Here is a 12537-nt window from a genome sequence, read left to right as displayed (position 1 = left end):
CCCTTTGGGCTCAAAAGGGGAGGAAAAAGGCCACGCGTGAACTTTTGGGGCCGCGCGTGAATAAAAGTTGCGGTGTTCGGGCGGGTGCCGAGGGGCAGCGCGTCCCTCGTGGCTTGTTTGCGCGCTCGCTCGGGCGCTTCACTGTGGAACAATGGGGAACGGTCGGGAATTGCGCAGCCCGTTCTGCACGCTCATCAGAGTTCCCTGGGGATGAATAGTGAGTAACTCCTGGAGTGGACATCCTTGAAGGTCTCCTCCCCCTAAGCAAACACCTTGAAATTAGTATGTTTCTGGTTTTGTTTTTTTTTTTTTTAATATTATGACCAGCTGACTTAGTTTTGCGAATAATTCACGTGACATCACTTGTTTCCACGTTTCTATCCCCAAAATTCTTAGTTATGCTTCCGAACTGAAGCTGCCTGCCTGCCTGCTTTTCCAAGCAATTATGGCACAAGGTCACTTACATATATATTTTAGCTGAGCTGGTTTTTAAAGCACCAACACAATGTAGTGTGCAATTAACCTTTGCTTCTCGTTTCCTTGGTTTTCTTCTTGTGTTTCGGTCATTGATCCAGGCCGAACACTGGATACTACAGTAGCTTTTTTTTCTTTCCCAAAGACTAACCAGTTTGTGCTGGAGTCTTGCACTCTGAGACGGCTTTCATGCTATTGTGAAAATATTACAGTTGAAATACAAGGAAACGAGGACTTGGCCTGAAATGCTTGTGTTGTATTTTTGCCACTTCTTAAATTTCCTGTCAACAAAGGCTCTTCGCGGGCCGTGGGAAAAGAAAATATTTATGTTTTGTAATGTCTGTTACAAATATTTTGCCTCTGAGGTGAGAATCACCTTAGTGTTTTGTAAATACCCCTTTTGTTTGTTTTCGTTGGAGTGCTCTAAGCAGTTGTGTTGTTCTGAAGCAGGATTTGGATGCAGAAACCCACGGGACTAACCCGGGCTGGAGGAGAGGACATCTGAAATCATCCCTGCATCCTTGCTCTGGTGATGTCACCTGAGCTCTGGGAGAGTCCTGTCCTTGCCCGTGTGAGTGGATTGTAGGGAAGTGACTCGCGAAGGAAGCGCACACGAAGCAGTGGGTTGGTTTTCCACGCTGGTGGTAACTTAAGCGTGGTGAATAGCTTTGGTAGTTCACTGATGGTCAGTCGTAGCAGCTGTGATTGAATGACAACTCCGTAGTTCTTTCAGATATTGGGTTGGTTAGTAAATAAATGGCAGGGGTGCTGTGGATCACGATGAAGAAAAAGTAGGAACCTGCCATAATTCTCTGCTGTCTGTTATTTGCGTGGTTGGTTTCTAGCAGTATGTTTTATTTCTAGGAATGAAAACCACATTTTCTGTGTGGTGGGTGTTGAGGCTTGCACAGAGGTTGTGTTTTGCTGGAATACTACTCCTACCACTTCAGAAATGTTCTGCAGCTAATTAGATTTATAGATGTAACAACAGTGTCTATCCTTGATTACTTTCTAATTGATTTTCCTGAGTATGAACTACATTATTTCTGACTTGAACTGTCAGGTTCAAGTCCTACTGCCTGCCCCTACTTTCCTTGGTGTTTTCCACTTTAGGCTGTTTAAAGTGCTTTATTCCCTCATTACTGTTTTAACCAGCTTGCTTCTCTTAGAATAGTACCTGGAATTCATCTTGGTTTAATCCATCTTGCTTGAGTCCCTTGCCATTTCATTATAAGAAATATCCCACTGCAGTATGAAAAGCTGTTGAATCTTCCTGGTAAGATCAGATTCATGAGACGCTTAGTAAATGAAATACCTTTTCTCTCCAGATCAGGACTTTGAACAGAAATGTTTTTATTTCTGTTTCGTTATTACAGAGAGGTATTTCAGAAGAGAACAGGACTGTGTTTGAGAAAGACTGATACTCTAGAAGGATTTGAAATCATTCACCTCCTTTTGTTGGGCTTTCTAGTCTTCAGAAAAAAATCTTTTGTTGTTGTTTCAGAAAGTATCTTTGGGCTCAAAACTGACTTTCTGATACAGCTCCAAGTGCTTGTGAATAGGCATTGTAGAGGGCTCTTCTCCCTGTTTTCCAGGAAGTAAAATACACTAGGACCATTTAATATTCTGTCCTTCCCCTGGGACAACTGTGCTTGGAGGGAATTTCCAAGACTTCTGACCTAAGGTTTCTTGAGCCCTTTGACAAAACATTTCTGATATTTTATGACACTTGGATGTCTGTATTTCAAAATGCTCAGGGTGTGGGGCCCTGTTATTCCTTGTAAGAAAGAAGTATTTCAATTGTTTGTAGCCAAAACCGTGGTTCTAAGCTGGTTTGTTGTGACCATTTCTCTTAAGCAGCACGCTTGTCGTGCACATAATTTTATTTGTGTAGGGAAACAAGCCTAGCTTTCTTCTCTGCTCTGTGCTCTTCTTTCCTCCTATGAATGGATGGGTCAGCTTCATAAAAAACTGAGCAACTTAAGACTGTTTTCCCTTCCTACTCAGTGACTGAAGGGAGAGTAAATGGCAAGTCTTGAGTCAGCTTCAGATTGTGAACTGAGCTGGAAAGGAGCCTTGATGCCCTGCTGAAACACTTAAAAATGAAACAAATTAAGGTTGTCTCTCTCTAAGGGGCCGTAACAGTGTGAACATCAAACCTTTTGGAGTTCCTTAATTTAAGACACTATATTCCACTGGGGAAATTGTTTTCACCTGTGCATCAACACCAGTCTGGAAAAATTTATTTAATTCATTGGTTACACCCAAGGATGGAGTGCATAACTGTAGCACAACCTTCAAATGTGAGATTTTTAAAGTTCAGGGCCTTGGTGAAGATTTAGATTAAAAAGCAGTTACATGTGTTGAATTTGATTTGTGGGTTTTTTTTTTTTTTTCCCCCACATTCTCCTATCCAATTTGGAAGCTTTTTGACTTCAGACAAATGAATAAGGTGCTTTAATGCCAAGAACACCAATTCACGAAACAAAGGTATTAAAAAAAAAACAATTGCAGAAACTTTCAACAAAATAAAATACCAGCTTATAAAAGGTAATTGTGTTGTTACTTGCCCTTTATTTTCAGGACATCATTGTTGTCCTCCCAGTTCAGTGTTGAAACTGAAAAATCCCTTAATTGGTAACAAAGTGAGGCATTGCTGAGCTTTAGGTGTTGCGTGACATGAAAGAGGCATCTCTCTCTGAATGGAAGCTGGGTAAGGAACAGGAATTTTGGCCCCAGTGCTGCTGTAAACATGAGCTGCACAGCTGGCCTGGGAGGTGAAGTGTGGAGCCCACTGCCATTATCAACCCCTCGAGCTGTGGTAGCAGTTGATGTATCTGTTCCAGATTAAGAAGTCCTAGTGATTTTTAGAGCGGGGCAGTTGTTAGAGAGCTTGGGTGCTGTGCAAGCAGCCCAGTGTTTATTTTGTAGGTTTGCTTGGGGAGCCAGTTCTGCCAATTTATCATAACGCAAACAGCTGCTGAAAAGTATGTGTGTTTTATAGCATGGGTGTGCTGAGGTGTTAAACCCTGGTGGCAGTGTCTTTCTCAAGAGCCTTCTTGGCTGCGGAGATCTCGTAGATGAGGTTTTGCACTGGCCAAAGTCACCGTAGTCTAAATAAAACCTGGACACCAGAGTGCTGTAAACACCAGCAAAGCTTTGGAGAATTAGACCTTGATGAAGCCTGGCTGGTCCTTAGGACAGTGTTATCTGCTGTCCCTTTATTTTCATTCAAGTACACTTGGAGATGGGAGTATTCCAAATAACTTCATCTCAGACTACACACTTTATTAAACAGTCAATTTTGCCTTAAACTACTTAGTACTGAAATAACTAAATACAGCCCTGCTATGGGCTCTCAAGTTATTTCTGTTATTAAACCCTCACTAGATCTTTGCTGCCCTACAGTGATAATGTTCAGGAAGTTGTAGCTGCTTTCCAGCAGTGGAGGAGGATCTTTCCCATCTCCCAGAAGTGCCGTTTTGGTGGGTGGGAACAGGCGTGTGCATGTGTAGAAGCACTTGGTGTGTCCGGATTGTTTATTGTTGGTTTGTTTTGGTTTTACACCCAGATCATTCTGTCAATCACAGTCTTGGAGCTGTGAGCCATCTTTATCTTGACCCACTGTAGCCTTTGGATGTGTTTTCTCTTTTGCTTAATATTTGTGAATGAACAGATTGTACTGAGGTCCCAGATTGTCTTTGGAAACCCACCAGTCTCCTGTCTTTGGACCATTCCTTTCTGAAGTTACACTCCAGTCTTAGTCAACCACTGATGCTAGAAATCAGCAGTAAGTCTGTGTGTTTACGAATCCATAGAACTACTACAAAAAAACCAAAATTGACCCTCACTGGAGTGTTTTACACATTTTAAATAAAGCCCAAGTTGATTTCTCTCCCCTCTTGCTCTAGTAAGTGATGTGGTCTTACTCTTAAAATCAATGTAAGCATTAAACTACATAGCAAAGCTGTTAAGTACACCATTTTATCCTTACTCTTGGCCCAAATTTTGCTAGGAGGTAGTTCAAAGCAGACACCCCAAAACACAAATCTGAAAGTGATAGAGAGCAGTTGACTTCAAAGAAAACCCACCTGTACATTTCAAAACAGAGCCTCATGATTAACAGACTGAACAAGCTGAATGTTTCTGGAGTGTGTGTGGTGCTGCTGCAATTATTTTACTTGAGCTGAATAAGAACAAAACATTATTAAAACAAGTATTTTAACTTTTTTCCCAAGTTCTGTTTCCCACTGCAGAAACAAACCTGCCACAGTTTTCCTTTGTGGCTCTGTTTGTGTGGCTTGTTAAAATGTGCTTATTTGCTATAGCATGAAGTCAGAAATGGAACAAAGAAATTCATTGAGTGCTTCTGGGTGTCATGTGATGGCGTGACCAGGGGGAGCTTGTACCAAGCTGAAGCCAACTGGAGTGAGAAATGAAGCATCCCCCCAAATAATTATTGAAGTTAAAAGAAAATCCCAGTAAAACGGGCTCAAGTTGGAAAGTAATGTTGTTTCGGATCCTGAGGCTTGTTCATGAGGCGAAATTCATGCTTGGGTGATGGTAGCATGTAATTACAGGCTGTGCTTGTTGCACCAGCAAATTAAGCTCACTGTGAAGCGCTCTGTGATTTCTTCCAGCCCCTTCCTCAGAGAGTCATTTTATCAAAGGAGATCCAGTCACTGATCAAAGTCTTGAAAATCAGAGTCAGGTTTTTTTTTTTTTCCTGCGTTTTTTCCTTTTTCTTTTTGATACTTCGTTCAGCCGCTATTTCAGCCTATCTTTTGATGCCAGTGTGAGAGCAAAGGCCTCCTGGGCAGCTTTGACCCCTTGGTGGAGACATCTTTGTCTCCATCAGCTGCCGTGGCACTTGTGCCTCCTGCTCTCTGCAGGTAAGAGGCTTCCTCTCACTTTCTGCACTTAGTCCTGTGGTGAGTTGCTCTGTTGCTGGGCTCTGCAGGGCAGTGTGGTCACACAGCAGGAGCAGGGCCAGTAAATAACCTCTTAAGCAGCATTGGTGTCGCTGGGAAATGTGGAGCAACCTGTTGGCTTCTCTCTGTTAGTGCTGCCAAGCCCTGGCTGCCACAGCAATATTCCTGGGCGCTTCCTGGTGCAAAACGGCTGCAGCAGGAGGGGAAACTTTGCTTTCAGGTATTGCTACTTGGAGAGGGAGCCTCCAGGAGCTGAGGGGACTCTCTCAAGGGACTTGTACGTTGGTGGCAAAATACACATCTTCTGTGAGTCGACAGGAGCTCTGAGGGAGGTGTGCAATTTGTCTCCTTCCTCCAGCACAACGGGAGAACCTTTCCTGACAAATCTCTCCACGAGGAAAATACGTGTCCTGCCTGCAAGCAGATGGCTCTCTCGCTGTGTGTAGTCAGCTGTTATCTTTCCAAGGTGCTGGGGGTGGGATAACCGTGGGCAGCGGGAACAGAGCTGCAGGATGGAGAGCGCCAGTGCGGAGAAATCCGAGGCTCTGGCACAGGGAATCCTGTTCCTTCAGGTTTTGGAGCAGTGTGTTAAGTGGTGGGCTCTGCTCATCCCCACTATGTAAAGTGGAATTTGAAGGATCTTCAGATGCCCCATTTGAGTTGCCCAGTGCATAGCGGGACAGAAGAAAAGAACTTGCCGTTCTTGATCTTTTTGCTTTTATTTGGGATATTAAAATATCTCAAAAATACATCTTGATTTGTTTTGGCTCCCCTACCTGAGAGGTCTGCAAAGGTTTATGTTTCACAGGCCATAAAATCTTCATGGAACTCACTTTAAAGCAATTAGTTGGACTGCACTTTGCTGCTACTACACGAGTAGTTTCATTCAATAAAGTTGATATTTTGACCTGTGTACTGTTTGCCCACTGTTTCCTAATGCATGGGGTGTTAAGAAGTGTAGGTCCTGTCAAGTGAAAGGTGCCTTTGGTGTGTTGTGACTTCAGGTTATGAAAATATTTAGCTAGACCTGAAACCTTTACTCTCAGGTAAATCAGTTCTTGAGTGCTGTCAGCACTGCAGGGTGATAATCTCAAAGGGTTCAGGGACTTGATGTGAAAGATCAAGTCTGACTTGAGAAACTTAGGTAGATTGAGAACCTATTCATGGAACAATTAAAATAGTCTTTGTGGATTTTTAACCTTTTTAGATATGATTGGTGTTTTCAGAAGTTCAGGACAGCTTTCGATAGCCATGAAGACTGAAAGTTTATTATTTCAGGAAGCCAGTGGCAGAGTTTTGCCAAGAACATGGCACTTTGGCCACTTGCTATCAACTCAACAGGACACTATGCCTTGCACAAAAGTTTTATTCCCATGTAAGTTCTGGAAAATCTGCCTGCTAGCATGTTGACAATATTTCAATATATATTGAATATTCAACATATTGAAAATATTTGTGTATGAGCTGTAAAACCTGTGTTTTGAAGGAGAAGTGTCTTTTTTACCTTGCTGCCTTTGGAGTGAGGATTTCTAAAATGGTTTTTCCACTGCTGTTCCCCACAAAAGCTCAGGTAAAATTCCTCAGTGTTGGATAAAACCTGTTGCACAAATTAATAGAAGCAGTTTCAGCAATTGCATATCCTTTTGACTCCCTCTTGACAGCTCCTTTGTCAGACAGGTTGCAGTGACATTGTAATGCCTATAAATCTTCCTCTTTTATCTGTGGATGAGATGTTCTTGTATTCATCAAAGTGCTTCAGTTATTGGATAGAAGATGTCATTGTTTGGGAGACTGTACAAAGAAAGTTGAAAAACCTGCTCTTGTTCATGTACTTACGATTTACTCATTTCTTAATTTATCTGTTTAATTGAAAAAGGAGCCTGTAGTTAAAAGCCAAATCTTACCACTCATCTAAAACATTGCAACACAGAGTAACGATCACAGCACACACTCCCTCAGCAATTAGTAACAAGATGTGTGTGGTAGGAAAAACTTCAGGTTGTAAATCTGAGGGCTGTACAGTACCTGCTAGGGGAGCCTCTTCCTAGATAATATCCTGGCTGGTTGCCCCAAGGCTCTGTGCATTCCCACACTTGTGCTGTTTTGTGTGTTCTTTAGTAGCAACTGGTTCCTCGCCTTAAACTGCCTGAAGTCAGCTTATGGGCCTGATTTATTTCATGCTCCTAAAGGATGATGCAGTAGCATTTCCTATTGCCTATGGAATATGTGCAGCACAGCAGGCAGTGTTATGGGTGAAGAATTTACTTTACCATTGGCTTAAAGGGTTTAGGAGGCAAGTTGCGCTTTGAGCTTGAAGATTGAGGTCTTTCTTACTGTGTTATGCCACTAATTAAAAATCTTCCTGGGTCTGACGATTTGAGCATCTGCTGGGATTTGCTGTCAGACATGATTTGGTCAGTGCATTTCCTCACATAGAATCAATGCATCACATCATGGCTTCTGTACGTATTTTTCATCCTTAATATCAACTGTTTGCCCGTGGCTGACACTGCTAAGATTTGTTTTGAGTGCGTGTTTATCATCCAATCAAACTGTAACCAGTGTTAGTGAACCTCTGGCTTGTCCTGGAATTTTTTTCTTCCTCTTTCAGCATTATACTTACCTGGAAGTGCTTTATGTTAGTCATTCCTGGCTATCTCGGGCTTGATAAAAGGCTTTGCTTACAGGGCCTTGGGTCATGCAACCCGTTCAGTGTTTGTCTGAGGTGTTTACAAGCCCGTGAAGGCTGGATACCGTGTTTTCTCTGCAACACTGTGTTCAGTAACAGCTAAAGGAACTAGATTTGCACATGAAATAAGTTCTGTCCGTGGGGGTTCGAGTAGCAGGGCAGGATCGCAGCTTCAGTTCATCAGGTAACAAGACGTGGTCACGGGTGGCAGTTTGTGGTACTCGCAGTTTGCTTAAAAGCCTACAAATCTCACCTTTCCCCTTCTCTCTTTTTGATAACCGTACTCCTGGGGTGCACGTCATCAGCTTTCCACTTGGGCATAGTCATTTGGGTGCTAATGAGCATCCCCGCTCGGTGAACCTGCTCCTTTAAGGTGTGCCGTCTCTGTTAAACTGTAATGAGTAATTTGAGCCCTTTGGGGAAGGTGAGAGTGATCAGCAGCTCCGAGATTGCTCCTCCGCCGCTGTCTGGGATGAAGGGCACCTTCCCCGGCAGAGGTTCTGCTCAAGCTGCCCAGGTAAACTCATCAAACCTTAGCAAACCTAAACAGAGGCTGAAAGGAAGGGAAGGACTTAAAAAAGCGAGTGGCATCGCTGAACCCAAGCTCTGTAAAACCTCCCTTGCTGCTTTAAAGCCGGGAGTGTTGTGTCTTACTAGTGAATATAAAAAGGACTTTTTACATCCTTAGGTGTAAGTGCCTGGGAACTGTTTCCTCTTTTCAGAGTGATAAACACTGGAGCAGTTTGAATTCAAGCTGTGCTGTGTGTGGAGGTGCTGGAGAGCCTCTTCTGCTTCTGGACCTGTCTACAACGGAGGAACACATCAATAATTATACTGCTGGCTTGAAAGTGGTTATTTGTGAGACATTCCAAAGTAGCAGGTAGGCAGCCAGCAGTATAAAGCAGAAAAAAAACCCCAAACGTGCTTGTAAGTTTTAATGATGCAGTGATTAGCAGATTATTAAGGATTGGCAGCAAATCTAAATCTCATTTTGGGTATGTATTCCAGCACTGTATCTGACTGTTACAGGAATTAATTGGAATTAATGTAAAATAGTGCCACTTAATTCCTATAGTAATAATTTAAGCATTAAGACTTTTTAATGTAATTTATATAAACCTAAATGTCATTCAGTTTATTTCCACAATTGCCCAGCTCTCAAATATCAGAGCTTTGTGAACTATGGGGGGGAAAGTATCCTCCCTCTTATTTTTCCCCTTAGAAGTCACTATTTTCTGTGTAGTCACACTTCTTGTTCTAGATCCTGCTTGGTCCTCCTGGGTGAATGGAAAAATACTTCCTTTAAAAAAAAACATTAAAAAATCAGGATTTATAAGTGTTTTGGTCAGCTGTCTTGTAGAGTGTGCCTGGTTTTCTGTAACACTTTAAAACTCACACTTTCCCTTTCATTTGAAAAACCCCACATGTAGGTCATTAACTTAATGAGCAACTGTTGGAGTAAGTTTAATGTTTGACTTGGTCTGTCTTTAATATTAAACTTTTTCTTGGTGTGCTCCAGTAGGTGAACCCTTTGCAGTCAGCATGTGCTTTCCCTCCTATAAAGCCACTCTGCATGTTTATTTTTTTTTTCCTCCACACCATGGCTTTTAGGGCTTTTTGGCTGAAAGTAATGGCTTTGATTCAGTGGCTGTTTTGTGGGCATTATTGGTTGGTTGGAGGTTTTGTTGTTCTTTAAATTTTAGCAAGTTGGGATTTTTCTTTTCCCTCTCTGATGAGTGGATGTTACACGCCAACTCAGACCCCGAAACAGTCTTATTTAACGGAGGCAAATCCTAAGAAGGAAGATTTAAGACAGAGGCACAAAACGATTTTATATTAATGATCCTGGAGGAACTCATCATCCTTTGGCTTTGGGCTTTCTTTTCCTCTTTTCTGTCGGGACACTTGACAATTCTTTGTCATGCTCCAGGTGTGCAGGGACAGAAGGCAGTTGCATTGACTGTTGATCTTTTTTATTTGTTTTGGCGAGTGGTTTGTTCTGGGAGTTTACTGCTGGAGCGTGACTGGAAGTTGGTGGGAAGAGTCCCCGTGGCTGTGACGAGCTGGCTTCCAGCTGAGTGCCACCTCAGTGTTTTCCTGACCCCTGGGAAGCCCCCTCTGCCTGGGTGGTTTACAAAATGCTATTGCCCTTGGTCCTGTTAAATTGAAGCCTTCCGAGCTCCCACTTCTGTCAGGCCAGGGCATGAAATGATGAGGCTGCAGGTTCCTGCCAGAAGTTCGATAGAAGGTCAATGCCATTTTTCCCAGTAAAAATGTCACTTAATCGGCATTTCTCTAATAGCATCATGTGTTTAAATATCCCTATGGCTTGGCAGGGCCTGCACATATATTTTCCTGTCGCTGTGGAAGGTGCTTGTGTCGAAAAGGGGAGTTGCATAATAGGTTTTGGAGAAGCGATGATTGTTTTACCAGTTCTGAAGATACCACGAGGTACAGACTGCCAGGGAAGTGTGTTGTCATCTCTTGGCACCGATATCCTGCAAAAAAAAAAAAAAAAAAGAAAAAGGTAATTTGTTTGTAGGTGCATGGTCAGATTTTCATGTTAGGTAGGCAGTGCTTTAAAATGCCTTCACGAAGAATAAAATATCCAATATCATTCCCATTCAAAATGTGTTTGTTCGGTGAGTGTGGGGATAGGAAGCAGTGGGGCGGCACTGTCAGCATTCCAGGGAAGTACAGCTGTAATTCCCATGGCTTTTGATGGCATGTGCATAACCCTGGCCTTGGAAAATAGGCCTTAGGGCTAAGGATTATCTTCCTGCGCTGTGCTCCGGGCCTGTATGGGGTCAGGAGATGGGAGTAGAGCTGGCAGCTGGCAATCTGTTGGATCATGAGTAGCCCGTAGGCTGCTGCAGCCTTTGATTTCTGCTGCTGATAGAAACACTGAGTTTCCCAATCCTGCTCCTCCATTCATGGTTTTGTAATATGGCTATTGTTGACAGGAGCAGTAACTCAATACCGTGGGAATGCTTCTAGCATGGGGACATGGAATCAATAACGGGCTTTTTCCAAGTCTGATTAATCATTTTTCTTGGATGTTTCATTGCTGAACCACTATTTAGGGGTTTGGGTTTTTTAAACCGCTCTTTACCTAAGGAGTGTTATCCTGCAGCAGGGACCTGTTGAAGGTGGCTGAACATGGACCAGGGAAGTGACTGTCCCTCTGTACTGGGCACTGCTGAGGCCACACCTTGAGGGCTGTGTCCAGTTCTGGGCCCCTCACTTCAGGAAGGACGTTGAGGTGCTGGAGGATGTCCAGAGAAGGGTGACAGAGCTGGGGAAGGGTCTGGAGAGTTAAGTCCTGTGAGGAGCAGCTGAGGGAGCTGGGGTTGTTCAGCCTGGGGTGACCTTCTCACTCTCTGCAACTCCCTGACAGGAGGCTGTGGCAAGCTTGGGGTTGGCCTCTTCTCCCAGGCAAACAGTGACAGCACAAGAGGACATCAGGAAGAATTTCTTCATGGAAAGAAAGGGTTGTCAAGTATTGGAATGGACTTCACAGGCAGGTTGTGGAGTCACCAATGCTGGAGGTGTTCAGGGAATGACTGGATGTGGCACTCAGTGCTCTGGTCTAGTTGACCAGGTGCTGATCAGTCCAAGGTTGGACTAGATGACCTCAGAGGCCTTTTCCAGCCTAAATGATTCCATGGCTTGCTGGCACTACACCAAGCCTGTGCACTTCTGCACTTGCACAGCCCTCTGCTGATGTCGGTGACAGTGGTGCAGCATAGCGAGCTTCTCACATGCTTCTGGTGAGGTTTCCTTCAGAAACTTAGTTATGTAGTAATAAACCTGAATTACCACATTATTATATGGTAACCATATAGTATATAGTAAGTATAATTATAGTATTTTATATCTAATTACACAAAATATGAGATGCTCTATTTGTGAGCTGGTAACGCACACAACATGAAAAAATACCAACCTAAAAAGAGTCCTGAGCAATGTGTTGTAGAACAGTTATAAGACTACACTGTAAGGAGATGAGGACTGAGCAGCAGCATTATCTGTTGTTCTTATCTGTAAAGGACACTGCAACAGACTCAGGTTTCTGCATGGATTGGTTTGGCACGAGGAAAGAGCAGATTGTTTGGTTTGGCATGTGCTTGTTTCTCTGTCCTAGGAGGGTTATGGTGACTGAGGAGTTTCTGACATGCCCTCTCTGTGCTTTTAACACACTTGGCTTTTATCTGGTGCATAAAGGGGTTTAAATTGCCAAAACAAGTGTGTAAGAAATGTTTCCCTGTCCCCCAGCAGCCTGCTGCTGTCAGGAGCTGTGTTCAGGATGGCAGTTTGAGTGTAGGTTAGAGCTGGTGCTCAAGTGGGTGTTCAAGTGCTCGTTTAAGTAGGTTCAGGATCAAGTACTTGTCCAACTGTTTGAATGGAAGTTGAGATGTTCACGTGTGTGGTACTAATTCCTGT

The sequence above is a fragment of the Myiozetetes cayanensis genome, unplaced genomic scaffold, assembly GCF_022539395.1.
Source record: "Myiozetetes cayanensis isolate MyiCay16 unplaced genomic scaffold, myiCay2020 scf24, whole genome shotgun sequence".
In the NCBI taxonomy this organism is placed as follows: domain Eukaryota; kingdom Metazoa; phylum Chordata; class Aves; order Passeriformes; family Tyrannidae; genus Myiozetetes; species Myiozetetes cayanensis.
The sequence above is the reverse complement of the archived record's forward strand: the minus strand, read 5'-3'. Positions refer to the sequence as shown.